Source organism: Nannospalax galili, unplaced genomic scaffold (genome assembly GCF_000622305.1).
Source record: "Nannospalax galili isolate Female #2095 unplaced genomic scaffold, S.galili_v1.0 scaffold635, whole genome shotgun sequence".
NCBI lineage: Eukaryota > Metazoa > Chordata > Mammalia > Rodentia > Spalacidae > Nannospalax > Nannospalax galili.
Genome location: NW_008335836.1, coordinates 1244369 through 1254402, shown reverse-complemented (window position 1 = coordinate 1254402; position 10034 = coordinate 1244369). Strand labels below are relative to the sequence as shown.

Genomic DNA, 10034 nt, shown 5'->3' with positions numbered 1-10034 from the left:
ACCTGTGATAGCTGGTTCTCTCCTTCCATCACATGGTCCCAGTATCAAACTCAGGTCATCAAGCTTGGCAGCATGTGCCTTTCCTTGCTGAGCCATAACCTGTCTTCAAGTTCATAGATGAGTGTTTCTGCTTTACCTTGTCTGCTGTTGATTCTCTGCACTGTAGTATGGATTTCATTCTCTTAATTATTCATCAGCAGTATTACTCAGTTCATCTTTGTAATGACTTCTATTGTGTTTCCCCTGCTTTTCTTGTTATTTTTATATGTATGTTTAATTTTTTAACCTAAAGTTATTGTTTTCTGATCATAGTTTTTTGTTGTTTTGTTTTGTTTTCTTTAGTACCGGGGCTTGAACTCAGGGCCTCATGCATGCTAGGCAAGCACTTTACCACTGAGCTATACTTCCAGCCCTCGTTATTTTTAATTCCTTTCAAACAGTTCATAGTTGTATTTCTTTTGAGCTGGTTGCTAGAGAATTATGATGTTCCTTTGATAGGGTCATGTTTCTCGCTTCCTGTGGTTTTTGTGTCCTGTCTATGTGTTAATGCCTGTGCATTTGTGGATTAGCTGTGTTAGTGTCTATAGGAAAAGGCATTAGATATAAGGGTGTCACTTGGTCAGGTGCAGTGGCTCTGGTTCTAGTAGGCACATGGTGTGGTCCTCATGTATCTCTGTCAATTGAAATCAGTGTTGGCAAAGGCCAAAAGTGTCTCCGTGGCCTGAACTGCAGGGTTTGTGGAGCAGCAGTACACGTATAGGCTGTTCGTATTCTGAGTGGCAAGGACTGTGGAGGGTGCCAGGGGGAGGCTTGGTATTTTCATTTTCTCCACAGTGTGAAGTTCAGTGGAAGTCTCTTAGGGTCATGCTTGGATTGGTCTATTGATAGCCACAGCAATACTGTGCTTTAGGGCACATGTGCTCAGAATGAAATGGGGAGAAAGAGGGTCCCCTAGAGGGTTCTTAGTCTCATTTATAAAAGAATTTAAGAATGGACCCAAACGGAAGCTTTTACAATTTTATTAGAATCTTAAAGAAAAATCCTCAGGGCGGGCGAGCTGGTCATCTTGGCAGCTGCCTTAAGGAGGTGAATAGTGGGAAGAAGGAAAGAAAGCCATGGAGCCATGCAGGTTTAGAGCCTGCATGGAGGTCAGACACATGGCTGACTTGCAGCCAGATGGCTGGGAGAAGGAAGCTTTAGAGACAAAGTGAAGAAATACAAGATGCTAGGGGCAGCCCAAAGCCTTAGAGAAAGCAAGTTTAGTAGGAAAGGCATGAAGAAGAAAAGGAGAAATCACGCTTTCCTGAAGAGTTCAAGAAAGCAACAGACTTACAGAGACCTACATGACTGTGGTTGGTCTGGAAGTTCTGTGGGGAATTGTGCTAATTCCAGACAGGAAATATTCACTACCTCATTATCACACCAGGTATTCCGCCCATCTAGTTAGCATAACTTAAGGTGAACCTGCCTTCCTGGGAGTGGTTCCATCACCAGTGAGACTGAAAAAGTAGGTCCTCCAACAGATAGACTAGACTTTTTTTTTGTGGTCTGGACCAGTTCACTTTATGGGGCTTATTGATACTCTAACAAGAGTGTCTGTGGAGTCAGTGGCATATGAAAAGAACGAACTACCAGGGCACCTGGAAATGCTTTGTGCTTTTAACACTGAGGATGTGTTATTTTTGTTTGGAGAAACAGAAGTCAAGGATAAATAATAATAGATTAGAATTTTGGTAGAAAACACCTGAATTTTCCTCCTGTTCATGAAAGGGGGAGATATCAGTTATTATGTATCTGAAATTGGTCCTATGGCATGAACTGCAAGGTACAGACTGGAAATTACTAAGAAAAGCTCTTTGCCGTGTCACTAAACTTTCCATGTTTCTCTCCCTTTTCTTCTTTGCCTTTCACTGTTCTGTTCTTGGCCCATCCTTGATTTCCGCATCATCACTGTTTATTCTTCCTGCCTCTTTTACATTGACCTCTTCACCTTCCTGATGGTGCAGGCATCTGAGCAGGACAACACTGCAGTCAGGACAGGCAGGAGCAGCACACTGCCTTTATGGATTCAGCAGTCCTGAAGAGCATACAGGAGGTGACCTGCCCCATCTGCCTGGAGCTCCTGAAGGAACCTGTGAGCGCAGACTGTGGCCACAGCTTCTGCCAGGCTTGTATCACATTGAACTATGAGTCCACCAAAGACCAAGAGGGGAAGGGCAGCTGCCCTGTGTGCCGAGTCAGTTACCAGTTTGAGGATCTGAGGCCAAATAGGCATGTGGCCAATATGGTAGAGGGACTGAAGGGAGTCAGCAGATGACAGACTGAAGGGAGTCAGTAGAGGGACTGAAGGAGGAGCAGATGTATCACTGTGCACACCATAGAGAGAAATGCCAGCTCTTCTGTAAGGTGGACAAGAAGGTCATTTGCTTGCTTTGTGAGTGATCTCAGGAGCACTGTAGTCTCCAAACTTTCTATTTTAAGAGGTGGCCCAGGAGTACCAGGTAAGAAATGAGAGGTTGAATATCATTATCTGAAAAACAAGATGTGGGTCCTTACCAGATAACAAATCTGCTAGTGCCTTGACTTTGGAATTCCTGACTTCCAGAACTGTGAAATAAATTTCTGTTGTTTCTAGGCTACCCAGTTCATGACACTTATTTTATCAGCCGAAGTGCCTAAGAAAGTACTCTACATAAGCTGTCATAGTGCTTACTTGTCCTTAAGGCAGATAAATTCTAAATACGTCATTTAAGAAGATTCTCATGGGGATTCTCATGGCTGGAGAGATGGCTCAGTGGTTAAGAGCACTGGCTGCTCTTAACCAAGGTTCAAATTCCCATCACCCACATGGTGGCTAACAACTGTCCATAGCTCAAGTTCCAGGGGATCCAAGGGCTTCCTCTGACCTCTGCGGGCAATGCATGATATAGGCGCACTTACACATATGCAGAAAATACACTCATACACATAAAAATAAGTAAAATGTTTTTAAAAATATTCTCATACAAAACTTCAATACTGTTATACAAGATGTCACTCTTTGCTGAAATACACTGTCAATGAATAATAATTATTCCATCTTTTCTGAACCTAGGACCAATTATGATAATGCTGTAAGAATTAATAAATATACCAAGAAAATATAACGAGTATATGAAATGTGATACAAGTTAGCAGACATAAGTTATATGCATTGTCTCACCATTATGGATGTTATTTTGCTGACTGCATATACTTAAGAAGTTTCATTTTTCTCTGTAGAAAATGAAGAAGTCATAGTTTGTGAATTCCATAAAGTTTCTCAAATATATTTTGTGGCTCAAAAAAGAAAAAAAAGGAAAAAAGGAAAGAAAGAAATGATCAGTTGAAGGAAGAGCAGAACACAGGACCAGTTTATGTGACAGATAAGTTGTCTGGCCACGATAGAATAGAGACCTGGAATGTCATTCCATCCTTTTTTTTTTTTCTTTTTTGCCTTCTGAGGCCTAAAAAGACATGTTTGCCCCTCCACTTAATTATAAGACACACTAGAATACAAGCTGGAGGACACCAGAAAATATTTTTATTGATAGCCCTGCAATTCTGAAGATTAATGTCCAAGAAAGGCTCTGAAGAAAGAGTAATAGAGATGGCTTGAGATGGAAACTCTTCCCTTGATGCACGATCAGGTTCCTTTATTAGTGTAAAATAAATACCGGTTTAACCATGTCCAGTAGCACCGCCTATAATTCCTGTAGCAGAAAGATCAAGAATTCTAGAGCAGCCTGACTGTATAGTAAGGTCCCTTCTTTTAAAAAAGTGTTTTTTGGGGCTGAAGAGATGGCTCTGTGGTTAAGAGCATCAGCTGCTCTTGCAGAGGACCCAGGTTCGATTCCCAGCACCCGCATAACTGTCTGTAACTCCAGATCCGAGGGGATCCAGTGCTCTCTTCTGACCTCTGCAGGCCTTGCATGACACAGATACGCTTTTAAGCATGCAGGCAATACACTGATACACATAAAATAAAAATAATAAATAGAATTTTTTTTTAAATGTTTCTCTGTGCAAGGATGGTAACTCACACCTAGGTGTTAGTTGAATCCTCTCAATTTCTACAGACTCTTGTGTCTTCTGAAATCAACCTGATTTTTCCATATGTATCTTCTGGGTTTTTAGGCATTGAATTTAGGATCTCATGAGGATAAGGAAGAGTTCAGTCACTGAGCTGCAACTCCAGCTCCAGGTGTTCTTTTAGTTTGCGGTTTATCACATTTATTCATAGTACTTAAAAACTAAAAACCACCCACGTAACCATCAGTAGTGTAGTTAGTGAAAAAATGTCATTTTGCAGTGAAATAGAATATGTAGATGCACTGTGGGTGCATGTCACACATGTGATATTGAACATAAGAATTCAGACCCTCAGAACTGTGCCTGTCTGAAGCATACGTCAATTCATGTAAATGTTCAAAAAACCAACAAAACTATCACAGTTCCTGATGCTGCAGTTAAAGTAGTGGGTTGTTGGTGGTGGGAATTCAACTAAGAATGTTTCCTGTTTCTTGATTGATAAGGTTGTCATGTGTATGTATATTTCAGACCTATATACCACAATTTTTTTTAAAAAAGAATGAAACATACTCAGGCTTCCAGTCTTTCCAAAAGGACCTTTTTTGCCTTTGGTGTAGAAATGAAGGCCATAGTAAAGCTCATAGCTTGAGTCTGGGGCAATTCCCTCCTCACAGGAGAATCTAAAGGCAGCGCTGAAGAAGCTGACGACAGACGAGAAAAAATTGGAGGACTGGAAAGATGACATCAAAGAATACAAAACCTTCTGGCAGGCAAGGCAGACACTTGCTAAGGGAGTCAGGCAGATCTCTGGGCAGGACGTGGGGAAGCAGCTCCCTCCCTTGTTTTTCCCTGGTAGTTGATAGGGCCAAGAGGCTTTGACTATTGACTAATTCTGTTCCTTTGGGGGTTGGAGACTGAATACATCACAAACCAGCCCAGGTATCACAGGGAGGGCCTCTGGTGAGAACAACTTGAGAGTCCAGGGTCTCAGTCCTGTGATGCTTTTCCAAACTACGAGTTTACTAGAGGAAGATCCTTGGAAATGGGTCTTGGTTCTGTTCTTGGGGATCAGCTACAGGCAGGAGGTTCACAATTGTAGTGAGGAGTCATGCAGAAAGGAATAAGTGTCTTAGACAGATGTGTGAAATTTAGCCATACCCAAGGATCCCATTTTGGCTTAGGTAGTCCTACAAAACTGACTTAAAGCTTTTGTTTAGAATGTCATGAACAGAAACTAAAAGGTAACACATACGTCCCTAAGAATTATTTCCCTTTCCCCATCTCCATCCCCTGTGAGAATCCCCTTAGCACACCAGTGATGTCTGTCTCCACCCCATCAATTTGAGTGTCTTTCTTATCCCCAAAGAATGAAATACAGAGAAATGTACAGAATGTTCAGGAAGAGTTTAAACACTGAGAGACATCCTAGACTCCGAGGAGAAGAATGAGCTGCAAAAGCTGAAGGAAGAAGAGGAAGACCTTTTGGATATCCTGTCAGAGTCTGAAACTAAGCTGGTCCGACAGAGCAAGTTGATGGAAGATGTCATTTCAGACCTGGAGTGTCGGTTGCAGGTCAACCATGAAGATGCTGCAGGTAGGACTGAAGGGTGTCCCAGCACCTGGGATTCATAAGACCTGGAAACTATTTTCTGTTCTTCTGTGCTGCTGTGTTCTTCCTGGTGATGATGGTAGAGTTCTCTGGGCCCTATGCTAACTAATTTCCAAATAAAATTAGAAGTCAGCTTCAGGTATGTGCGAACTGAACTTAATGGAGTGAATGAGGTCAGTTTTAGCTAGCATGGAGAATGAGAAGAATCCCTTATTTAGTTGTACCCTCAGCAATAAATTTGTATGCTTTTTGGCAAGTATTATTTATTCATCTTTGGTTGTCCAAAGTCTTGTAGTATGTGGCAAATTATTGTCTATCCCATTATATATCTGCTAAATAAATGTTCACACATTATATTTAAACCCCTTCACTGAGAGTCATGGGTAACTGGCTTGCATCTCTTCTCTGTTTGGCACTAGGACCATCACTGTTTTCTGCATATTAGAGGCCAGGGAAAATGTGATGAAACCTTGCAAAGAAAGAGAGCCTATTATTAATTCATGTTTTCTCCCTTTTCCCTAGAATGTGAATTACAACCCAGAAAGGTTTATGTGGGACCCAGGAGAAGGATGATACTTGTGTGTAGTAAGAATTAGTCCTGACTAAATACCCTCAGGATGAAGGAAGTTAGATGTCATGTTATCTTGAATTTCCATTCAAAAATCCAGATTTGAGTGTTTTGTAACTGTGGAGAATAGATTAGCTTGTACAGTAGGGGAATGGGTTCTTGGGAATTACAGAGTTTGGCTAAAGAGTAGGATTAATGTTAAGGTGGTACAGGTGCCATCAGAGTCCTTGTGTTTCCAAGATTTTATTCATCCTGTGTATCTGCATCTAACTCTGGTTCTGCATTTAACAAGTGCTTGGGTTTACTGTTGATGGCATATGTCTTCTATGTCTGCAAAGTTCACAGAATAGTCCATTGGGAAAATTCCTACATATTCGTATTTTTTTCTCTTGAGAATAGGAGAGTGAAGGGCTTTCTTTGTGGTTATATTTAGATTTTCAAAAACAGACTCGAAACTCTGGGCACAATATTTTGGCCCAGGTGCAAATAACTGATCCACCTCTATGACATCTTTAGAAGAGTGTGGAAATAGAGTATCATCCCGTCTAAAATGTCACCCACCTGCCTGCCTCAGGCTGTTTCATTTTTTAAAAAATATTTTATGTATTATTTTTTATTTTTGTGTATGAGTGTGTCTCCTGCTTGCATGTAAATGCACCTATGTCATGCAATGCCTGCAGAGATCAGAAGAGGACATCAAATTCTCCTGGAACTGCACAGCCAGTGGTGGTGTGCTGGTCGGATTCCTAAACCCTCACCTGTTTCTATGCAGTGCCCCTCCCTGATGTATATCTCACAAACCTGTTCTCATGGGCACCATTTTAACCTTTTCTTTGCTGTCTATAATCTTACATTTGAATGTCCTTCATCCACAAATAGGAATTAGGACCTACACATTTCCTTGAACCTCTTTTCCCCAATGCCTTGATTGTTAACCAGAGAATAATAATTCATTATTTCCTACACACCTAAAGGAAGTGACTGATTCCCGGTAAGGTGAGGTAGTACCCCTGTTAACCTTCTTTTTCTTTTTCCATTTCTTCTTCTCCTCACTTTTTGGATGTGCCTGTTGGGAGGAGGGATTCTAGAGATCACCCAGGGTCGTGTACATGCCAAGGAGGCTCTCCTGAACTTCTTCCTTCACCTCTGCCACATCTCTGTAACATCATTCTTTGTGCCAATGGTACATATTACATGAAGTTCTCCAACAGCCTTTCCCTTGTTGAAGATCATGTGTAGGAGTCTCTGGTCATTGAGTGAGCCATGAACAGTTTACCATGATGCTTCTTTATCAAGGAACTAAAGAGAAAATATCACAAATGGTAGTGACTAAGAGTACAGACTGTGAGTCCAAAATTTCTAGGTTCAAATCCTGCCTCTCTGCATATCAGCACTGTAAACTTGAATAGGATATTTAGATGACTCTGCTTATTTTCTTAGAATTTTGGCACAAATACTGCATTTGTAAGAGTAAGAAACAAAATAAATTCACCGAGTATAAAGCAGCCACTGAAATGTCTCAGTATGCTTTTGTTCTGTTGATTAGTGACAAATGTATTTTGTATTTTGTGTCCCATATAACAATGGGCAAATAAGGGAACTAGAGTTCACTTTCCTGAAGTCTTATTTTTAGGCCCCGATAACTACTATCAAGGCTAATTCAGTTTTACCATAGATGTCTGTGTTTATTTATTTTTCTTTTTCACATTTATTTTTGGGGCATTAATTTTTGTATTATCGCATATTGGTCCTCATCAGGTAAACTAAATTCTGTGATATTCATATTACAGTGAGTGACTAGTACTGCTGATAAAACTAGTAAACTCACCTTGTATCATATTGTAAAATATTAATAACACAATATGTAAGAACGTGTTGTTTCTCACATGTGACTGACAATCAACTATGTTGTCTATTGATTTTGGCTCCTTTTCACTTTAACTATAATAAATGATTATTAAGATTCCATGTCAGAAGTTCAGTAAAACGGCTCAGTGCATAAAGGCACTTGTCGCACAAGTTTGGCAATCTAAGTTCAGTCTCTAAAACCAACATAAAGATGGAAGGAGAGACCTGACTCCAAAAAGTTGTCCTCTGACCTCCATATGCATGCCATGGCACATGTACACACACACATACACACATATACACACTGTAGTTATTTAGTTTGGAATCTCTCTCTCAAAGGTTACCCAAAGATGAACTTGAGAAATCCTAAGGCCAAGCACTGTGAAGAAGAGATCCTATCTGAGTAAATGCCCGTTTTCTACCCTAGGTCAGAACTTCTGGGGAAGACCTGATAATTAAAATGCTAAAATACATGGGTACCATCGAGTACCTCACTAGCACTCTCTGCAGACAGTTTCCTCCTGTCTCGTGATGGAGAGTAGGCTTTGTCTTTCATGTCTGTAATCTACTTTTACCTCAGTGAAAAGACTTTAGTCTTTTCACTGGTTAACTTTAGTTAACCAGGCAAATGTAGCACTTGGGGAAATCTCACAAATGTGTCTGATCTAACTACACTGTGCACGATACACAGTTACATCTATTTTAAAATGGAGGGAAGGATTTCCCATGGAAAAGAATTATTCAAGAAATATAGTTTTAAAATACTTGACAGTTATGAAGTTAAGGGCATTTACTTTCACTAAACAGAAACATTTTTCTATAATTTGTCAAAAAAAAATCTGTGATTTTGTAATTTAGTCATTCCATTCCTTAAAATCAAGCAGGATAGCCCGACATGGTGCTAGCCTTTAATCCAAGCACTCAAGAAGTAGAGGCAGGAAGACCTCTGTGAGGTTGAGGCCAGCCTGGTCTACATAGTGAGCTCCACACTAGCTAGGGCTATGGGAATTCCCTCTCTAAAAAAAAAAAAAATCAATCAACTAACCAAACAACAGAAACAACGTGGGGTAATGTTTAGTCAAATGACATGTAATTCTTTTATTTTTTTTGATCCTCTGACTTCATCCTCCTCAGAGCTGTGGTTACAGGCATGAGTCACCATGCCAGATTGTGATCTGCAATCTTTTCAAAAGTTTTTATGTATTATTTGTTCACACCTGCACACACCCCTTCCTCGGGCTCTTATCTGTGAAAACTGGGAGGAGCAGGCAACATTGTCCCTGACTTAGATCTTGTCCAACGTCATCCCATGCCCTGTACTGAATCTCTCACTAAGAACAGTCTGGACAGGTCTTAAGTTATTAACTAGCGACTCTTCAGGAACATCCATGTCTTTGCATTTAATGAAAGTGCGCAGCTCCCCCGTTCAGAACAAAGTACCCAGTTGGAAAGAATTAAAGACCCTGGTCCCAGAAGTGGAGACCTCTGCAGAAAAGAAATGCAGCCCATGATGCTCCTGCTCTACCTCTCCTTCCGCATAACAGGCCGATGACGTATTCTGAGCCCCCAAATCCAGTGGACACGACTGTGGGTTACTGTCTGCCTGTGCTGGCTCTAGAGCTTTCCTGTTCCCATTACCTCTGAGCCTCTGAGTAGCAGTCATGCTGTCCTGTTAATAAGACTGATAATAAGAAAGACGTGAATGAGTGGGAAATGTATTAGGGCACATGACATAAGAAGCCTTCACTCTGCAGGATTGTCCATGGACAACCTGCAGCTTGTACAACCTTGTAAAAACTGGAATCATCCCCAAATGGTCAGGAGTTGACAGCCTGTGACTCAGACATCCTCTTTGGGAAAAAAAATCTATTTTGATTGTCACAGCAATCCAGGGGCCATCCTGTTGTCTAAAGAGGATGTTAGGCAACCTCTTCATCCTGACTCCTAGTCCATCAATGG

The 10034-nt window shown here is 40.9% G+C and overlaps 1 pseudogene; it reads left to right on the top strand.

Annotated features, from left to right (window-relative positions):
• Window positions 1-2062: 2062 nt before the first annotated feature.
• LOC115069932 lies at window positions 2063-9627 on the top strand (annotated as a pseudogene).
• The last annotated feature ends 407 nt before the right edge of the window (window positions 9628-10034 follow it).